At 38.3% G+C, this 23,002-nt stretch overlaps 1 protein-coding gene across 1 annotated transcript in view; it reads left to right on the forward strand.

Annotated features, from left to right (window-relative positions):
• LOC110349690 (uncharacterized) overlaps window positions 1-23,002 on the forward strand; it is a 339,954-nt gene that overhangs the window by 198,957 nt on the left and 117,995 nt on the right. Inside the window, exons 10-11 of the mRNA XM_087187378.1 lie at window positions 13,748-14,015; window positions 14,237-14,355. The gene's annotated coding sequence lies outside the window, so the exon portion shown is untranslated. The remainder of the gene's footprint in view (window positions 1-13,747; window positions 14,016-14,236; window positions 14,356-23,002) is intronic.

Below are 23,002 nucleotides of genomic sequence, written 5' to 3' on the forward strand. Positions count from 1 at the left end.
AGACATGGCCTAGGCAAACCCCATCATCCCAGCCAAGGGCACGCATCTGCCAGATATGCGAGTGAGACTATCTCATCTTGGAGCAGCCAGGCCCAGCTGGTTTACCAGATGACCTCAGATTCATAATCCAACCCAGCTAAGAGCTGCCCAGATCAGCAGAGCAACTCAGATGGTCTCCTGACTCAAGAGCGATGCTAGTATAAGTGGTTCTTGGTTTAAGCTATTAAGATTTAGATTTGTTTCTTATGTGGATGCAGTAAAAATAATTTATACAACATGGTGGAAGAATCAACAAATTTCACCCTCCCAACAAGTCAGTGAAGGAAGTACTATTATTATATACATTTTACACAGATGCATTAACTTGTTCTATTATTAAGAATATGAACCACAATTCTACCCTAGGCTGTCTGACTCCCCAATCTGCATTTTCCACATAATGTATAAGACATACTAAATGTATACACCCCTCAGCCTATTCACACCCTCACGTGGAAGTAAAAACAATGCATATATATACAATATTACATAGTTTACATTCACATCTCTTCACATTACATTCGCAAGTCTTCATCTTCATTCATTCTCCCTCATATTCTCTAACTACAATGGGTGTCTAAGGTTTGTACTAATGAGGCAAATTATCAGGTTGAAACAATCAGCACGACTTGTAGGGCATTTTGTCTTCAGTACTCTTGTGAACAAATAACCTTGTTAATGATCAAATTTGTGCTGTATTTACTTAAAAACAGCAACCTAAACTTTTATTGAATAAATTTGACAATTTGAAATTGTAGCTACTCGTAACATTGTGTCTGTGTCACACAGGACTATTCTCCTTGACTCTGTAAAGTCCTTACCATTGTCTTTAAACCTTCAAAAGATCTGATCAATAGATGCAGATTTGGGGAGCTAGATGGTTTTATCAGTGGTGCTCAAACATCACCACAGACATAGAGTGCAGGTTGTAATTCATCACTGGTCCCTGCCCTGCAGGTCTCTAACTCAGTAGTCTGAGTGGGAGCCAGGCCAGTGCGTGCCTGATGCCCTTCAGGTGATGCTGGCGCTGTTGTCTGTGAGCCATGATCACCTGCTGAAAAGCGCTGGTGTGGACACTGTGTGGAGACGCTAGAGACAGGGAGCCACAGGGTGCCTGGCTTGGTTGCTTCGGGAAGGTAACAATCACTCCTCATTCCCTCACAATTCGCCTGTATTCCTAGCAATTCACAATAAGACGTAAGGGTTATTTTCAGATAATTATATTCATTGCTTCACATTGCCATTAACTACCTCTGAATATGTCTTATTTCCCAAGAGAGACAACAAATACCTCTATTGTTTAACTCACATGTACTTGAAACTTCACTATTTTCAATGTAAAGCATCCTAAGTGATAGGGACTTTTTATGTGGGCTTCTGAAAATTCTCACCTTTCCATGCATCCCCCATTCTCCATTCCCACGACTGTAATTTGTCTTCTTTTCTCCTTTAACTAGGTGAGGCTCTAAGATGGGTGTTTTGGATCACTTCAATTCAGCCTGAATATCTTTATTTCATCAATTAACCACTTTAACAACTCTGCCTTCAGCCTCTCCCTCTTTACCTTGCACTCTTCAGCAAATAAACATACTCAAGTTCCTTTCATTCTTAACGTAACATCTTGAAGATGCTCTTCTTTACCAACTCAATTGCAAGACTCCAGACACATTTTGGCAACCAATTCTCCACAGCCCAGTAACTGTTGATGTATTTGAAGAGATGTGTAGTTACTGTGAAGAGCCCTAGTAAAGCTCTGCAGTGGAATTTCAGTTGCAGCAGGAGTGACCTCTTTCTCTTGGAAAGAAACAGAAAAAGTGCCAAATTAGCAAACAGTGGGGAAATACGAAGAAAATTCTATTGTTTACACACTCTGTGGTTATCTACAGAATGCACTTAAAGATATTACCAAGGACTTCAAGAAGAGGATAGATCTACTATGCTCATCTTTCCATTGTAGAATTTATCCAGGAAAGTCTCACTCCTTTAAATCTGAAATATTTTGGATTTTAAAAGCAAACAAGCAAAGAAACAAAAATGCTGAGAGCCAGGCATGCTTACACATTTTTACAAGCATGGAAGGAAAAGGTCTTCCTTGAAGGAGATGGGAGAGAATGTGAATTGAAGCCCAGGCCTTGGTCCAATGAGCTAAGCCAATTAGTAACCCCCTCCCCTCTTCTCATTTAGTCTTTCAGAAAAACTGGACAATATAATGTGTCCACTTCTTCATGTTCAATTTCAAATTGGCTGCAGTATAATTTAAGTCCACCAAGACAGCCCTATGGTGTTAGAACAATTCAGAAATGACTTTTTAATTTTTTTTTGCAATAAGAAAAGGTTATTAGTAAATGTTTGCAGTACATCATGAAGACACTCACTGTGAGTAATTGGTATATGTACGTGACACATCTTAGCTCTTTTCTTTTTTTAAAATTAATTTTATTGGCACATTTTAGGTATACAATATAATGACATTCATCATTGGAAATTTGCACCTTTACATAATCTCTCTTGGTTCTTATTTTTCCCCCTTCCCCTCTCCTCCCTTCAACCCCTCCATCCCTTCCTATTTACAAAGACTTTGTTTCCATTTTTTCATTTTCTCATATTAATCCCATTCCCTTCTTTCTTTTCAAAAAAGACTTGTTAACATCAGTCAGTATACCTGCATCAGTTCCTCATTGTACACAATTGGCTCACTCCATTTTTTTTTTGTACTAGGGATCGAACTCAGGACCTTGAGCTTTCGAGGCAGGCCTTGGCACACTGAGCTAAATCCCTGGCCCATGGTTACTCCATTTTTTAAAAAATCAATCTAAAGAAAGAAGTAAAAGACCTTTACATTGCAAACTACTCTGAAAAAAAAGAGATTGAAGAGAATATCAGAAAACAGAAGGATATCCCTCATTCTTAGGAAGAAGCAATATAGTGAAAATGACCATACTTCCCATATTACTATATAGATTTATTGCATCCTAATCAAAATACCAAAACAACATACCTCACAGAATTAGAGAAAACAATCCTAAAATCAATTTGGAACCATAAGAGGCCAAGAATAGTAAAAGCAATTCTGGCAGCAAAGGCAAGACAGGGAACATCACAATCCCTGACTTGAAATTATATTACAAAATTACTGTGATAAAATCAGCATGGTACTGGCAAAAAACAAAACACCAAAATCCAAAACAGACTTGAAGATGAGTGGAACAGATTGGAGGATACAGAACCAACTCCAAACACACTCAGCCACTTTATCTTTGATAAAGGAGCCAAACACCTCCACTGGCCTACTCCATTTATCACTGTTGACTGCCCTTCAGAAACCTGTATTTCCTCTTTTCTTTCCCTCTTGTCCTGTGACTTTGGTCCTGGTCCTTCTTCAGTCTATTCCTAATCATTGTGTGTACTGTTTCTTGCCCTGTTCTATTTGCTAGATATTTGTATTTCACCCCTTTTCTCTGGCCTTTTACTGCTTTGAATGAACTCCCTGGGCAATGTTGCTAATGGTGTGGCTTTTACTTTACCAATAAACTGCCTCCCAATCTTGGTCACTTTCTAAGGAAACAGATTACTTATGAAGCATTTTGGAAACTTGGGGAAATGTATTTGACTGCCACTATGAATGAGGAAAGGAGAATTCTGTCACTTAAAGGCCAGGTAGCCTAGGTGTCTTTTAGTGCATTGAAGAATCTCTTCCAATGATGAAGAATTGTTCTATGTCCCATATAATTTTAAATGGTTAACCTAATGTTCATGGATGTGAAAGAACCTGATTATAATTGCATGGGCCTAGATCATGTATCTTGAATATTGCATGTTGCTCATTTTTATTATACGCTGGATTTTCAGAAATTCAATGAATGTACAAATCAATAAGCAATTGTATTTTGTTTTACCCAACTTTATTGAATAAATGATTGTCATTTTGGAAAATTATGTTAATAATGGCAATAGTGCTCATACAAATTGAGTCATCAAAGTGTTTATGACACTTTAACATACCAGCATCAGTCTGTATTCAGAGGGATTGTACTTATTTCTACCAATGTGCCACATTGCTACAAAATGCAGAATAACTTTAAAAATGTGCAGCTGCAAATTTAATAATGTTATCACTTTAAAAAATTTTCATCCTGTTATATTTTCTTTCCCACCCATAGCTAGTACTAGACCAAAGAAATAATATATAATAGAGACAATATATGATGAAGAGATAATCATAATAAAGAGAGACAATATATGAGATAATATATAATAAAATTAATAATATTAGAAATTATTAAATACACTCATGAAATACTAGACACAATTATAAGAAACTGGCATATCTAACTCAGTTCTTGCAGTGACTCTGAAGGTAGTTACTATCCTTTCAATATTGTATAGCAGATAACACAGAGACCCAATCTCCCAAGAACTGATAGCTGCTAGATGAACCCAGTGCCCATGCTCTTAAATTACCAGGCCGTATTGACTCTTAGGAAGGCAGCGGCATTATTTGCCTGTGGCAGATTAGTGGAGGGCATATATCAGCATTCTAGAAAGACCTAGAGAGATAACACAGCATGTCAAAGTGAGTCCTTTCAAAGCAGTTGATTCCAATTGCATTGTGAGCTGGGAATTGGTAGTGATTATTATGACAAGTGCAAGTCCCAGGTAACAGTCAGCCAAGGGCACAGTCTACATGAAATATGCCCTGCACTGCACTGCATTTGCTCTGTGAGGCTCTGCAGGGTCCTCCAATCTGGTGCACTGTCACTCAATCTTCCCATGGCTTCGATTCTTCTTCTTTGCTCCCACAGGTTGATAATGTAATTACTGTTCATTCAAAGTTGGATTTAGTTTTCCTCAAATTCTGCGAATGGAAGGTAGATGGGTTCCACCTCCTCTTGTGCCTGGGTCTTCTCTTTCCTCTCAGACTTCCAGGACCCTGGGGAAGGTGCAGCCCTCTGTGCTTCCTGTAGCCCCAGTGACAGAAAGAATGGCACCAGGTTTTCTTTTATTTCAACAGAATGAAAACTGCCGAAGAGTGTCTCTGAAGGTTCTTTCTTGCTTTAATGATGAACATTTTATTTTTTTCAGTATGCAAATGGTTTCATAATTTAATTTAATAGTCATAAACATGACAATATGTAATAAATACTATAAAATGTATAAGTCGTGGATATGTTAGCTCATTAAAACGACTGCTTGCTAGATTCTGCAGCAAGCCTAGGGGACGTGGTGCTAACTCATGCAAATTGCCATGACAAATGTTCTTTAAGACCAATAAAGTGTGTCCTGACTCATTAATAATCAGGTTCAATATCTTCCTATCGGGTCCCAAGAAAAGTCAAGCAGAGCTCGGCAGAAGAGGGATTGTGGCTCGAGTTCTGCCCACCTTCAGGCTCTCTGATTAGCATGTGTGCTGTGGCAGCTGTGTTCTGGGACGCTGTGCACCTGTGATACTGGTCTCGTGCTTTGGATCGCTCAAGCTCTGGGCAGGCCTTAGAGCTCAGTGCATTCTTCCCGCCAAATGCCTGATGTAGAGTCTTTGGATTGATGCAGAATTTCCAGGCTCTTTCTGGCTCAAGGAAAAAACATGTTTTGTCGGGGCTCAGGAGAGGACTGCCAGATTCTGCTCAGCACAGGTGAGTGGTGATGGAGCCAGTCCAGATGGTAAACAAGCATATCTCCCGGCCCAGAAGCACCCAAAGCCACAGGCGTAAATATGCAGTAAAACCGCAGTGAAGGGAGGCGAGCTCATGTTTTATAATGTGTTTATATCTTACACAGCAGCTCAGATGCCAGACACTAGTCCAGGTGAAGGCTTTTGGTGTTTTGCTAGGAAGAAAGCATGCCCCCAATTAGTAAAAATATGAGTCAGGGTTGTAGGGATGATTTTAGAAGAGCTTACATATGTTGAAATATACCTTTGTTATTCCTTTTGTCCCCAAACTTTGCTATTTCAGTTTGTTTCATACAAATTGCTTTAGAACAAAAGATAGAAACCTTGCTCAACAGAGCCGTATATGGTTCTAAAAAGTCTCAGGTCTCTAGACTTCAGTCATCTGCAGAAGGCCTTTCACCTTTCATGCTGCTGCAATTTGCAGAACTGGCCTTCCCTGATTGCGTCTGAAATAGATATTGTCTCATGGAACTTCAAGGTTTAATGCACACATTCAGGAACGTTCTCTGAATGAATTTTTATGACAAACCACTGAGAAAGTGTACTTGTGAGATTCCAAGAGAGAAAAACAAGACTTGGGATAGTTAAGGAAACTGTCCAGTATTTTAGAGCAAGCAAGTGGCAGACATGGACACTGAGCACGTGTTTTCTCATTTTCATGCTTGTCTTATTCTATAAACGTGCCTTTGGAGTGAAGGGGAGAGTTTCCTCTTTCCTCTGGTCCTTCCCTCTCTGGCATGCTCATCTTTGTGGGAAGTAAACTTTGAGAAAAACCTGTCCACTAGCTCATGCCACTCTGACTTTGTGGATGACAGTATGTTAAACAGCAGGTGACACTCAGTAGGTGGCCAATACTAATGCCTCCTTGGTGCAGAATTTGCTCCACATCTGGGAGAATAAAGGACCTTTAAGTTTGAATTAATCAGTCAAAAATATTTTATTGATTGCCTCTTATGTGCTAGGTATCTGGTATCTGCCTTTTAGCATACTTGAAAAAAATCAGTTTTACATATGCATTGGTCCACATATTTATCCATCTAAATTAGTTAGCTTTCTGTCACCATAATGATATACTAAAGATAAGCTACTTAGGAAGCAGAGAGAGATTTCTTCAGGCTCATGGCTCTGAAGGTGCAAGACCAAGTGTGGTAGCCTAAATGGCTTGGACCTTTGGTGATGGTGGCACAAGACGTTGGGAGCATGCCTTAAATGAATGCTCACATCTTGAGCCAGGAAGCAGAGAGAGACTGAGTGACCAGGCTGCCACCACCCCCTTTGGTGCCATACCCAGAATGACCTACAAATCTCAGCCTAGGCCCCATCTTTTAAAGGTCCACACGATCTCTCGATACTGCCACTGTGGGACAAAGCATTTATAGATGCATCTTTGGGAAATACTACCCATAAGCAAACCAGGGCACAATCCAACCTGTTAACCAGTTTAAATCACTTAAGTCCTAAGTCACAGAGAATAATATCACTTCCAAAGAAAGACAATGAAAGAGAAAAATAATAAAGCTCAACAAAATAAAAGTTCTCTGGGTTTAATACATTCAAATAATGATGGTGGATGGTCTTGCTGAAAACACACTGGCTTTCTCCATCCTAGTAGGAGTCAGTTTCCCACTCACCTTCTCAAATTCATGTCCACAGTCTATGTGGTGTTTGTATTATGACTGGAGGTAGAATTTCCTTGACTTGTTCAACTGCTTTCCTTGCACAGAGCCTTTAACTGAGTTACATCCCCAACCCTTTTTAAGTTTTATTTTGTATTTTCAGACAGGGTCTTGCTACGTCCCTAAGTTGCTCTCAGTTAGCTCAAACTTGTGATTCTTCACCCTTAGATGCTCAGAATGCTGTTTCTTTTGTTCTTGTATCTCCGGTATTTTGTACAAATGAGTACAGCTCTTCTACACTGGATTTCTTCAAGTTGTCTTTCCTTTTATCCCTGAGGTACACAACCTCAGACCAAAAGGAAAGCTTTGACAGTTGCTTTGGAAGCTTTTTTTGAAATGTGAATTTACTGGAATTTCCAGGTATGGCATAGCTATCAGCTGGTACTTGTACACCTATTCAACATAATTGAGTACTTAAAAAGTGAAATATGCTTCATAAAATACAGTCATAAAATCAATTGCAGCAAGCCTTATTTTTGCAAAAACACTTCACTGAGATTTATTGGCATTGATTTTATTTTATTTATTGTCTTTTTCATTAGATTTATACTTCAGTTTCACCATTTCAATTTCTTATTAAGAGATTGCATTAAAAAAGTTGATATGCAAAGGTCCTAGTTGAACATGGAATGAGCACAGCTCTATGAATACATTATTGTACAAATGAAATATTTACCAAAAATCTAGGGGATGAGTAAGAAGAACTAATATTTACTGGGAGCTTACAAAGTACTGGGCATGAAGCACACGTTCATTATTAATTCATTTCCCTTCACAACCATGCCTTAAGATAAGCAGCATTGATATCTTCCAGTCTGACAGTTTGGGCTTGTAGAAATTACACAATCCAGGAAAGGGTTCTGAGGGAGACAGTGAAAGAATGGAGATCTGGATATTAAAGGCAGGTTAGCTGAATTCCACTCTTACTATGCTTAAGGAATTGTGGGCCTGTCAAAGTTCACTGTTCACGTAACTTGAAAAAGATTCTTCCATTTTTCTTTCCCTTTGCTTCTCTCCTCAAGGAGGAAAGAAATATCCAGCAGCCATTTAAAACACAGTATATATTAAATTAAGCTATTAGAGCCTTTGTATCTAGAAAAATATTTGAAAACGGCATCTCAAGGAATGATTAAAATATGAGAGTTGGGACAACCCTAGACACTTTGAAGGACAAAAAGAAAGAACAAAATTAAATATTGGATACAAGAGCAGCACATCTCTATTGACTTAAATAAGTGACAGGACACTAGAAAGTAGTGAAATTCGGGTAGAGGCTACAGGTAGCCTGAAACATAGTTGGAATTGTAAGCAGAAGACTCTAGAAGAAAAAAATATGCAGTAAAGCTCATTGTGTGTATTGAATGGGCTGGGAACAGTGGGCTAGTGGCTGTGAATGCTTCTCCATGAGGAAGGTACGGATTATGAAGGAATGATATTGATCCAGGATCTGCTAAACCCCAGTAGAATCTGGTATTCACTGTCCTGTGACTTGCCTTCCATTATTTGATTTAACAACCTGTCTGAAAGTAGGCTCTCTTCTTCTGCTTCTGGAATTTTAGATTGCTCAGGAAATTATTTCTTGATTTTGTTACTTGTCAAAAGAATGCTGAATATAAATCAGATATGGAAAAATAATTAGAAACCAATCTCCCTTTGTCTTACAGTTCATATTCTCAGTGTGAGAATAGAACTAAAACTGTGGATCTCTTTTTGTTCATTCAATGTTGTTGAATTAAGTGTTGTTCATAGCGTTTTTTAAAAAAATGTCTTCTGAATCTGTTTCCTTCATATGAGCTTAATAAAGTTAAGTGGAACTGTAAAAAAAGAATATTAGTTCCCTAAGGCTACTATAAGAAAGGACCACCAACCAGGTGGCTTAAAATAGCAAATATGTATTGTCTCTCATGCATTTTTGAAACCTAGAATTCCAAAATCAAGGTATTGGCATGATTGTTTGTGTTGGGATGCTTATTTTGCAGATGGAAATTTGAGTCAGAAGGGGTTAGGACCTATCTCAGGCACAAATAAGTAGAGGAAAAGAAAAGCAGGTTTGGGTTAGAACTTGTTCAAAAGCCTTGTGTTTTGCCTCTGCATCTTGTTTAATGTGTTGTATTATTTAGAACACACAAAGTAATATTTTCTGGTTTAACTGAACCGATAGAAAAAAATGTTCTGAATGTAATTTCAGAGCATTTGTTTACACATGAGCCCCTCAACCACTGGAAAAATAAAAGCGAATAAATATGAAAACATACCTGATTTTCCTTAGCAGCTAATGAGCTCCGCTAGTAAGCCACACACCTCAGAACTTCATTTTATCTTGTGCTCTTCCCCATGACACCACCATGACTCTCAGTCCTCTTCCTCAGTAAAATGTGTTCCTCGTGAGTGTGTGTGTGTTTGTGGTGGGGGAGGTGACCACATATACCTAGAAACAGCAAGGTCCCAAATGGGGGTACAGCCCAGTTAAATTCATGAACAGATTTTAAGCAACTTATCAAAGAAGAATTCTATCTATCTATCTATCTATCTATCTATCTATCTATCTATCTTGTATCTCTATATTCTGTGTATATATTGTGACTAAAAGCAAATGCAGAAAGTAGGGTGAAACAACAAACCAACAGATGATACAGAGTTATTAAATATGAACACAGGGAATAGATAGCAGGTATCCAAGTGAAAGGAGATTGAAAATTTAGGCTAGCAAGTATTGACAAAGAAGAGGAGCCACAAAAAAAAAAGTGGTAAACAACCTGATGATGAACCCCAAGCTTCTAGAAAAAGAAGAGCAGGACAAACCCAAAGCTCATACAAGGGAGGAAATTACAAAGATCAGAGCAGAAATCAATGCAATGGAGACTAAGAGAATAATACAAAAAAAAAATCAATGAAGCCAACAGTTGGTTCTTCAAAAGAATAAACAAAATTGCCAAACCCTTAGCCAACCTTATCAGAAAAAGAAAAGAAAAGGCCTAAATCCATGCAATGAGGAATGAAAAGGATGAAATTACAATGGATCCAGCAGAAATCTAGAGGATCATCAATACCTACTTCAAGAATCTATACGCCAATAAGATGGAAAACACAGAAGAAATGGACAGATATATATGAATTACCAAAGTTGAATAAAGAAGACCTAAAAATTCTAAACAACCCAATATCAATAATATCAATCAATGAAATTGAAAACGAAATTAAAAACTTACCAGGGCCGGGGATTTAGTTTAGTGATTCCACTGCCTGCCTCACAAGTGCAAGTACCGGAGTTCGATCTCTGGTACCAAAAACAAAAAACAAAAAACTTACCAACTAAGAAAAGCCTGGGCCCTGATGGCTTCACTACTGAATTCTACAAGACATTTAGAGAGGAACTACTGCCACTACTGTTTAAACTCTTCAGTGAAGTTGAAAGGGAAGCAATACTCCCAAATTCATTCCTGGAAGCAAGCATCACCTTGATCCCCAAAGCAGAGAAAGAGCCAACCAAAAAAGAGAACTATAGGCCAATCTCACTAATGAACATAGATGGAAAAATCCTTAATAAGATACTGGCAAACAGAATGCAGAAGATCAAGAAGATCATACACCCTGACCAAGTGGGATTCATCCCAGGGATGCAGGGATGGATCTCTACCTCAATTTGATAAAAGGCATCTATGAAAAATTAACAGTCAATATCATACTAAATGGTCAAAAACTGAAATCCTTCACACTCAAATCAGGAACAAGACAAGGATGTCCACTATCACCACTCATGTTCAGTATAGTCTTGGAAACATTAGCCACAGCAATTAGACAAGGGAAAGAAATGAAAGGAATAAAGATAGAAAATGAAGAAGTCAAATTATCATTATTTGCAGATGACATGATACTCTATATAGAAGACACCAAGAACTCCACCAAAGGTCTTCTTGACTTAATAACCAAGTTCAGTAAAGTAGCTGGATACAATGTCAACACACAAAAATTAATAGCTTTCCTCTACACGAATAACAGACTCACTGAGACAGAAATAGGGCAAAAAATTCCTTTCACAATAGCATCCAAAAAACTGAAATAGCTAGAAATCAACCTAACAAAAGAAATCAAAGACCTCTTCTCTGAAAACTATAGCACTCTGAAAAGAGAGATTGAAGATGATATCAGAATATGGAAAGACATCCAGTGCTCCTGGGTAGGAAAAATCAACATAGTGAAAATGGCCATACTTTCAAAACTGCTATATAGATTCAATCCAATTCCAATTGAGATCCCAGCAGCATATTTCACAGACCTTGAGAAAACAATCCAAAAATTCATTTGGAAAAGAAGGGACCTAGAATAACAAAAACAGTTGCAGGTAACAGAGACATGGAAGGGGGTATCACAATCCCCAACTTGAAACTATACTACAAAGCTACTGTGATAAAAACAGCATGGTACAAGCAAGGAAACAGACCTGAGCACCAGTGGAACAGATTAGAAGATGCAGAAACAACTCCAGACACATTCAGCCACCTCACCTTTGAAAAAGGAGCCAAACACTGTCACTGGAGGAAAGATAGCCTTTTAAATAAATGGTGCTGGAGAAATTGGGTTTCAACTTGCCAAAGATTAAAACTAGACCTATATCTCTCACCATACACTAAACTAAAATCAAAATGGATTAAAGATCTAAATATTAAAACAGAAACGCTGAACCAGCTGGAACAAAGGTTAGATAGAACTCTTGAAGACATTTGTGTAGGAAAAGATTTTATGAACAAAACCTCAGTTGCCCATGAACTAGCACAATCAACAATTGGGAAGTCTTATTAAAAAGCTTCTGCATAGCAAGAGAAACCACCAACAGTGTGAAGAGGCAACCCACAATGTGGGAAAAAATCTTCACCTGCTCTTCCTCAGACAAAGGTCTACAATCTAGAATCTGTAAAGAACTTAAAAAAAATCAGACCTCCCAAATTTAAAGACTCAATCCAAAAATGGGCATCTGAAATGAACAGACATTTCTCAGACAAAGAAGTAGAAATAGCAAAGAAACATATGAGAAAATGTTCAACATCATTGATCATTCAGAGATGCAAATGAAAACAACCCTGAGATTCTACCTCACCCCAGAAAGAATGGCTGCTATCATGAAACCAACCAACAACAAAGCTGGTGGGGCTTTGGGGAAAGAGGAACCCTGCTCCACTGCTGGTGGGAGTGTAGACTGGTGCAACCACTGTGGAAGTCAATATGGAGATACCTCAAAGAACTAGAATTAGAGGTTCCATTTGACTCAGCTATTCCCCTGCTGGGTATCTTCCCCAAAGAATTAAAAGAATCATAAGACAGTGATATATGTTCATCCATGTTCATAGCAGCACAATTTGTAATAGCTAAAATTGGAAACAGCCCAATTGCCCATCAACTGGAGACTGGATGAAGAAAATGTTTTTTTTATAAAATGGAGTACCACTCAGCCATAAAAAATGAGAAATTAGAGACATTTATAGCTAAGTGGATGCACATTGAGGCCATACTCTTAAGTGAAATAAACAGGACACACATGTAAATACCAACCAGTTTCTCTAGCATGAGAAACCGAAAGTTTAAGTAATAACTAAAAGGTATAATAGATAATGTGAAATAGGAAGAAAAGGAACAAAGGGGAAGGGTCAGTGGGAGGGGTAGGGGAAAGTACATGAGGGAATGGAATTAATATGAGAAAATGAAAAAATGGAAACACAGTCTTTGTCAATAGGGAGGGATGGAGGGTTTGAAGGGAGGGCAGGGGAATGGAGACAAAATAAGAACCAAGAGAGATTATGTAAAGGTCCAAATTTCCAATGATGGTCGTCATTATATTGTATACCTAAAATGTATAAATAAAATTAATTGAAACATAAAAAGCAAAGTGGAGTCCATGGAGGAAGCCATTTGCGAATAACCTCTGGCTTGTTATCTTGAGGTGTTCTCTATACCTGTAAAGTGGCAGGCCTCAAAGTTTCAGATTACAAACAAAGGGCCAGAGGCATTCCCAGGAACCCCAGTTTCAAAAATCAGCTGCTATGTTCTGCATATTTTCTCCCTAATTTATATGTTGGAAACTTAATGCAGCATTGTGAGGCAGGGCCTAATGGAAGGTGCTGAGGTTGTGAGGATGGAGCTGTCATGGATGGACTGACACTATAAAAAGGGTAAAGAGTGGATTTGCTTACTTTTCCTTTCCTGTCATGTGAAGACACAGCATTCTCCCTATTCACCCTTCTACATTCTTCCACGTGAGGATGTAACCACAAAAGCCTAACCAGACAACAGATACCTTGTTCTTGGATTTCCCAGCCTCCAGAACTGTGACAAATAAATTTCTCATTTTTTATAAATTATTTTGTCTCAGGCACTCTCATAGCCCAAATGGACCAAGACACCTGCTGTTCCTTACTTGTTTGTCTGCTGCTCTGAAAGGACAATCAATGCGAAGACAAATGTGTTTACCTTGAGGAGGCTAGAAACATACAAAATGCCTGCTGAGCTCAAATGTGTGGACTTGCTTCCTCCCCATAAGGAAGCAGGACCCTCTGGTCTGAACTATAAACTGAGCTCAATTGTTGCAGGGGAAACTGCAGTGAAGGCGAAACACATGTCTGAGTCACAGAAGCACACAGGTAAACTCCATTTCTGTTATCCCAAACATTGCAAGAGTTAGAGCTCTGAATTCTGGAAGAGTTAGTTCATTGCAGGTGTTAAGGGATGAAGTGACAGGGCTGTGAATTTTCTGTGCGTTTGGCTTGTTTGAAAAAATATAGAAATATAAATTTAAAAATTAAATGTATATAGATGACTAAGTCAAGAAAAATATGATATATTTATTGATTTGCTTTTTCAGATTAAGAAGTTTGATAAATCAGGTGACTGTGAACAACACAGACTTTAAGCCCTCAATTCCACTTTTAGACTGTGACGGCGGAGGTATGGACTCACCCAACCTGACGTTGTAAGAGAAGGGTATGTATTTCAATTCTGCTGATTTGTTTGAGAATGTGCAGGCAATCAGGAGAAAACTGGACATGTGGACCGAGCAGATGGTAACTTGAGACTACACCTAATTCCCATGGCTAAACTACCCTGAAGTCAATGAAACCACAGCTGTCAAAGAATTGAAGAGCAGTTCAGTGGAAATTAAAACCTAATTTCAGAAACAATTCATAGGTTTGATGGACATGAATCATGTCTTATGTTTTTGTGTCTGTCTTACTCTGCAAATCTCTGGATGTGTCTCAGTCATTTAATATGTGCCCCATCTTGGAGGCTGAGCATCCTGCAGACCCAATTGGCCCAAAAGCAAAATAAACTTGCCAAGAAGAAAGCATAGCAGAAGTATCAGGGAGACAGATAAAACTCTTAAAGATTTCACATAATTTATTACTATGTGAATGCATTCCTTTTTAAAAATGACTGAAATGAACATTTTAAGCTACTGTTCACAATGAGGTTATCATTGAATGGTACATTCCCTTTATCAGAATACACCAACTTTGAGTGCAGCGATTTGTCCAGGAGAAAATGCAGAAAGTCTACCAGACCAAGCCAGTCAGAGCTCTTGACCAGTGTTTTTGCATTATGTCTCAGGAACTCAAGAGAGTAGCCGTGACTCTGTATGGACAGCAGAAAGAGAAGAGGGTGCAAAAGAACAGAGTCCCATACTATTCTATCTGTGCCCAATACCACACCCATGCTTGATAGTTGAACAGCTGTGTGAAGCACATCTTCATTCTTCCAACTAGACAGCAAGATCTAAAACAGTCTGGTGATAGTCACACAGAGATAGAACTATTTAGTTTCAAGGTCTATGCTCTTGAGTTTTATGTCAAATTTTTGTCATATCTATGATTCATAAAATTCCTCCTGAGTTAAAACCCAGAAATCTGTATTGAAATTTGTGACAGTTTGCATACAATGAGTAGGGAAAGCCTCAAGTAAATACTGCATCCAGTTTTAGGTTTGTTGTCAATATTTCACTAGAATACCACCTTTGCTTCTTTGTTCTTTACCTTTGTGTCACATCTTGTGTTAACTTTAAAAAGTGATTTCCATTTATTCTCAAACATGCAGACTGGGCCATCTGAAAAAGGCACCCACTGAGGCAAGATCATTACTTAACTTTTCAGCCACATTAAGGGCTTAGAATTTTATCTTTCCATGGCTAATTTCTGACTTACCATTAGAGGCGATTTTGAGTGATCTCTCTTTACCTCAAACCATCTTAAGCATTTGAAGCTATAAGTATTTCTTGTCTGTGTCATATAAACTTCACTGGGGCCTAAATATAAAAAGTCACCACTGACTCTCAAAAAGAAAAAGAAGAAAGGTATTTAGATTAGATAGAATTCTATAACTCACACTGTTGGGGGGAAAGTAATGGAAGCTGTTCTTCACTCTGTAATGTCACATTTCTCTGGCAACGTGTGAGCTTATTCATAGTAGCTAAGCTTCTGGCAATGACCTCTGCTTGGGCTTTTAATCTTTTAGGGTTATTAGGAAATCGAGTAAATTTTCATTTTTGGGATCCATGTTTAAGACAACTGAAACAACACTAGAGGAGGGAGACATTCTTCTGATGAAAAACAAACTCCAAAGTCAGATTCAGAGCTCAGAAGGGAGTGCTGAATCGGAGCACAGAACCTTGTGGCACAATGCGGACACACCAGAAGCTCCCAAAGCCAGGCAACAGAAAAGCTCTGCGGAGAGAAGTCACAATAGAAGTCCTTCAAAAGTGATGGTGAGAAGTCTAAGCAGTTTGAGAGAATCATAGGGCTTTTCCAGAAATCTATATTCTTTTCTCAGTGGTAGGTCTTTTGATGTAAAATCTTCATGGAATGTTGATTCCTAGCAAACCTCCTGCAACAGTATACAAAAAGAGGCTATACAAACCTCATCAGTTTTATTCTTAGGAGAGCATGCTGCTTAAGCCTAATGTGAGTTTAATTGGCTCAATACAGATATAATTCTTGAAAGTTAGTATGTTCCGTGAAGATCCAGCTCCATGCTACCTCAAGCATGTATCATGGAAATTTAATCTCAGATATCTAATGTGAGAAATAATCCTTAGGGTAGGCAAAATTTTCTATGTTCATCTTTTCTTTGACTCTTACTAGGATCAATATATACTCTGCCTCCTATATCTAGAGAAAAATGTAAGAAGACATGAAATGCATGTTTACTGTACAAACCATGAAACAAGAACCTTGTCTTACTTACTCATTTATACATAGTCCTGCCTAGAATAACAGCAGGACAGTGGGGTCTTTGTAATGAATAAATATGAATGAATAAACTGCTCACTTTACTCTATTTTCCTACTATTTGATTCTTTTCTTCTGTTTCCCTACTTACTATTTATTGTTTTATCTCATTATTTTGTACTTAAATTCAAAATCCATATCAAATTAAGAGGATGAGGAAGGGAATTGTTGGGATTTTAGGTGAGCATAAAACTCCCACTTCCCACCCTGAGTTAAAAACTACTGAGAAAAAGATGCAGTAGAAACTCTGGAGACTGGGACTATATGTTTACTAATGGACTTGCATACTCTTCACCCTGAAGTTACACAGATTGCCCCACTTCTGTCTTCACCATACCATCAGTATAGGTGGGCAACAGCAAGCTCCTTGTGGAGAGGGCTGGTCTGATACTTTACATTTTCTTCCCACATGTCACCCTTCAAACTCTCTTTTACTAACTTGATGGCTAACTTTATGTGTCAATATCACTGGGCTAAATGATGCACCAACACTGATTCAACACTATTTCCAAGTGTCCAAGAGGGTATTTCTGGAAGAGATTAGCATTCAGTCCATAGATTGAGTAAAGTCCATAGCTCTGAGATGTGTGAGCATAGACCACTTGCTTGAGTAACTGAACAGCATAAGGAAGATGACACTCATTCTGTCTCTTTTTCAGTTGGGATATCCATCTTCTCCTGCTTCAGGTATAACCACTCCTAGTTCTTTAACCTTCAGGCTCAGGCTGAATTATCCCTTGGCCTTCAGCTTGTAGATAGCAGGTCATGGGGACTTCTCAGCATCTATAATCTTTGATTCCAATTCTTTTACTAAATCTCTTCTATCTCTTGATTGATCTATCTACCCGTCTAGCTGTAGGTTATGTTTCTTTGCTTCTCTGCAGAACCCTGAAGCAATTTCTGTTTCTCTGGAGAACAATGACTAATATGTTCAATGAACAGTGAAGGTTAAAAGAGAGATACTCTTTGCCTAGTATAAGTCTCTGCTTTGGGAAATTAAGGCATACAGCAAAGTGAAAAATTTTCCATAAGAAGTGCACAGACACAAATGGAGAAGGAGAAGAAAGAAAGACAAATGAATAGACAAAGCAGTGATTTCACTACCCCTTCGAGGCAGCTAGCATGGGTGGAAAGCCTCTTTTTTACTTTACACCAATTGCATCAACTGCTCTGTTGTTTTCCTTAGCTTTGGGTTTTTGTCCTAGTGAGTTAATATAATATCTCTCTTCCTGTTGACAAATGATATTTAAAAATTATAACAAAGCCCAACAGAGATAGTGTCTGTCATTTACAGTTCAAACATCCACTACTCCACTGTAGCTCTAATTACTAAAGAGTTTTGAGGTCATTACGATGAGAGAAAAATCTCTGATCATTATTGAGGATCCATCTTCTACATATGCAAATTGTTAAAATCTTTTTGTCTTTCCTGACACTTAAAATAGAGCCACGAGAATGCTAGAATTATGTCAATTTCCAGCTATTCATTGTCTTCCTACTATGTGTAAAATTAAATTTGATTCTCATATATATAGTTTTTTAAAAATATCCAAGAGAACAAGATAAAACTATCAAAATAATGTCCAGGAATAACCGCCAGATGAATTGTGTGGGCACTATATGAGGGGAGAGGAGAAAACAACAACAACAACAAATCTTTTTGCAAAAGAACAAAACACACACACAAACTGTTATGAAATATAGGTGAACTGGAGCACTGGAATTTATGTAATATTAAAAAGACATTATTATCTTCTCTAAATAGGTAATTGAAGGTTTTTTTCCCCTGAAAGATGAAAGGAACATTGTACGAGTCAACTTCAAAGATGAGCAAATGTTCAACAAATAATATTTTTTCACAGACTTCAAAGTACTTGAAAATATATTTTCCTGAATTCTAAGTGGAAAAATTACAGGTATAAAAGGGAAAAAATTAGATACAACTTAGTAATAAAAATCCCAGAAGATACAAGAGTAGTACCCTAAATTTTGCTTCAGTATTTTATTGAAAATGGAAATGAAATTCAAGTAAATTAATTAAAATTTTCAAAATATTAATGAAAATAATTTTTCTTTGAAATAGCTGCGACTGAATGCTTATTTCCCCAAGATACAGCGTTCTATGTCTGGAATTGAGTTTTTACTTACAAGGCTAAATGGCTCCTGAGAAGACTCAGGCAATAACATCGACTGACCTCTAGATGGCTCCCTACAAACCGGCTTTAGTTCACAACAGTTACCAGACAACAGGTGGAGAAGGGAACCACTTTTCTTTAAAGATGGTACACAAGGTTTAAAAATAATTTTATTTAGAGATATGCATGCCTGAATTGCTTTCCCAAACAAAAAAGAAATCTTTACTGATCTTCAGGCGTAGTGTGGCATGTTCCAGATCTTATTTCGGGTTATTTACCATCTTTGCAGTGCCGGTGAGCTCTGCGTGTGCTCATTTACCTTTGTACTCAGTACAAAGCGTGATGCTCGGTGTAGAAGTAGGTAGCCAAAAAATATGCATTGGTTTGAATCCATCTTCTCTTTTAATTCACATAGGGTTTAGAAAATGTTATCAGCAAAGGATGAATCTGAAAATACTAAAAACTTGACATTTTTTGTAGCTTATAATAATTAATGCATACTTCCATGCATATTACCTTAATGGAGACTTAAAATATCAGTGAGTCAGATTTTATTATCATTAGCATTGATGAGAGGACTAAATCTGAGGCATTGGAGGTAATAGAGATTCAAATTTAGTTCCTCTGATTTCAATATCAATGACCTTTTCATCGGATCACTGCTGTTTCTGATTTCCCAGATAATGCAGTGAAAAGTCAGTAACCTTTCAGTAAGTGTCCCTCAGTGAATAGATTCGCAGAACCTGAAGAGGGAGACACACCAGGCGTGATCTCAGCTAAGGAGTCAGAACCTAGGAGGGCTGATTGACACATGAAGGGCACTGGGGGTGGGTGCAGCTTGATGAGTCAGCGTCTGCACAGCTTCCCAAACCAAAATACTAAACTACACAGGTGCTGGGAACAGAGAGCAAACCCAGAAGGAAAAGTCGTTTTCTTGGTTTACAAACCAAAAAAAGATTTAAAAACCAGTAGGATGATAGCCAAGCTATCCAATGAATCAGGAAAGGGCTGAATCTTAAGTGTGCAGCAAGAGCCATGATGGAAGAGCTCAAGAGGGAGTGGGAGAGATGAGATCAGGAGGACATGGACTTTGACTCATCAGACTGGGCTAACTGCAAAGTTCTAGTTTATTCCACTAGAGCATTTTTCTCTCAGTGAAGCAGCACTCCTGCTTAACCACACCTCACATTTAAACGAGATAGGAGGAGGGAAAAGAGGCAGACATTTTCATATAAATAAAAAAATGATTCATTTATTCCTACTCATCACCTGATGCCTAGCAGTTGTGCTATGATTTATGACCTAGAGAAATATATGCTTTGATAAAACACATATCTCCCTATTTGGAAATAAGCCTAGGTTGGTGGGACTGCATATTAAGATTTCCCAGAGAAACAATAGGGAGTGTGTGTGTGTGTGTGTAAGGGATAGACTCATGAAATTATATAGGTTAAGATTCAGGAAAACTGTTGATGTGCTTCTACTCTGAGTCTGAAGATAGGAGAAGACTAATATACAAGCTCAAAGATAGCAGGACAGAGAGAAAGGATATTTTAAAGCTGCCTTTTCTTCTACTCATGCTTTGCATGGATTGGTTGATGTCCACACAGCAAGAGAAGAAATCTGCTCTATGGAATCTATGGATTCATATGTTAATTTCATCCAAAATGTCTTCCTAGACACACCCAGATATAATGTTGAACCAAATATCTGGGCACTTTGTGGCCCAGTCAAGTTGATACATATAATTAACCATCACATGCAGTTTCCAGAAAAATCCTCAAGATGATAAAGGATATTAAGACTTTAAATGGACAAAAAGCCACAAAGAAGGCAGAATAAGGCTAACTTTTGAATTTTCTTATGTGCTGACCTTTGATAGCATTGGAAGAGCAGCATAACACAATGGTTATACCACAGATTGCCTGGGTTTGACGCTGAAGATAATAATATATCATCTTTCCAGACCACTATCCCTCTAGTACATTTTAGTTATTTTATGGGAGAGTGACTTGGAAGATAAAGCAGTCTACAAAAGTATGATTACATGCATCAGCAGAAAATTAAATTAAATCTCACAGTTTTAGGGGGAGAGAATCTCTTTAAGGTCTATAGGATTTTGAGCATGACATTAAGATGATGCAATATGTGAGTGAATTTCTCACCATATCCCTTGTTTACCTCTTCAAATTACTCTCTCAAAAGAAGCAATGGGCTTCTCAAATTTTTCTGTAGTATCAACAAATAGATCCTGGGCATCTGCTTCATGCCACAGGCTGTTCTGGACATTGGGCCAGAGCAGATGGAACAGTTCTTGCCCACAGGCAACTCCCATTTCATGAAATGCACCTGGGTAGGAGGTAAGGGGATGTCCTCACTTTCTGTTTGCTGTGCTTCTCTTTCAGAGATTGGGAGGTAGAAAGCCAGGTGAGGCAGGATCCTAGCAGAAACCATTGCAAAATGAAGAATACATTTCATTTGTCTTCTATCTCAGTAGGAAGACCATCACATTTCTAGAAACTTTTTCTTTTGCACTTTTTGGGAAAAGATGAACTTCTTCCTGTTCTGCTAACCACCCAGATGCTAGAGAGGACACCGCTCAATGAGAGTCTAGACCCATATCTTCGGCCAGTGAGCTGAAAAAGAACCTCCTTTCTCCCAGCAGCACAGTATCTACAGTAGGGCGGAGTTTTGCTCCTTATTTCTGGTGCCCTGTTCTGAAAGGCTATAGCCATTTAACTCTGGTTAACTGGCCCTGCCCAGTCCCTATCTGCACCGTGACCCATTGGGGTCTGCCTAGAGTGACTGGCTTCTGGGGCTTCTGTGAGACATTAACAGAATCTTCCGTCCTGTGTTGCTCATGTCTTTTTCCAAAGGTTGCTGCTTTCCTGATGTCTTTGCTGTGTGCCATGCTTGGTGCATGTCCACATTTATCAAGATGATTCTAGGAGCATGTGGATGGAAAACTCATGTTTTAGTCAATTAGTATTTACTTTAATGTTCTGTTAAAGAAGTAACTGGCACAAATAGATGAGTGATGTTTTTTTAAAGTTTAAAGACTAGACAAGTGAAAATATAAGTATTGATGTTTTTATGTTAATTTTTAATAACATTGTAGAGTATTCTGCTCTAGCATAGTGAAATTCAATAAATCCTTTATCTTTAAACATGTAAGTTGCTTAAAAATTTTAACTATCCTATAAAGCTTCAACTGTAATTGCAGCTAAATATTGTTAAATATATTAACTAATTTATTAAAAACTGAATTATATAATAAAAGAATTATAGATTGTTTTAGTTTTCCTCATTGCTGAGACAAAATACCCAACATCCCAAGTTAAAGGAGGAAAGGTTTATTTTGGCTCCCAGTTTATAGAGATTTCAGTTCATAATTGGCTGGCTCCAAGGAAGGGTGCCATGGCAGAGGGGAATTGGAGGAGAAACTGTTCATGACAAAGCAGGGCAGGCAGAAGGCAGCAAGCACAAGCAACAACCAACAGCCAGCTAACACCCTCTTTCTCTCCTCTATATCATATCCGGGCTACCCATCCTTAGGGCGGGTAGCACTTGCAACCTTAATCCTAACATCCCATCCTTGATCCCAGCATCACACACCCTAGATCCAGCCACTTCTGAAAAGTCCCATCTGTGACTGCATGTGGCTTTAGGAGGACATCTAGATACAAGCTATAACACAGACTACAAATTTTAAAAGTGGTACAAAACTAATCAAGTCTAGTTAACACTGACTCAATGACTCATTGCACAAGTTCTGTGGTTTACCACACTGAGTTTTAACTCTGGCTCCTACACAGCCCTATTGAGTGACCTTGGGAAAGGCTTTGACATGTCGAGGCCTCTGTTTCTTCACCTTAAAATATAGGTCCCAGGATTGTTGTGCAGAGTAAATGACATGTGTAATCCACGTGAGATGCAAAACCTTGTTGCAGACACCTGTGTCTGTTCAGTAAATGATGATGATTATTAATCATTCATGTAATAACAAAAGTACCACTCTGTCAACTCCTTACTATTCTGAGCACTACTGAGTGGAAGGATAAGCCCGTTGCCTTATTATCAAGGACTTTCAGGGAATTTCAGATGAGCTGAGATCTTCAGGTAGTCTGGGGTATGCAGATAGATTCTACCCATACACATACTAACAGAAATGTAGTACAGGGATCCAGACCAGGTACAGGATCAAGGGGGAAACTG

The sequence above is a fragment of the Heterocephalus glaber genome, unplaced genomic scaffold, assembly GCF_053883595.1.
Source record: "Heterocephalus glaber isolate CG9 unplaced genomic scaffold, H.glaber_assembly_v1.0 deba00001509, whole genome shotgun sequence".
In the NCBI taxonomy this organism is placed as follows: domain Eukaryota; kingdom Metazoa; phylum Chordata; class Mammalia; order Rodentia; family Bathyergidae; genus Heterocephalus; species Heterocephalus glaber.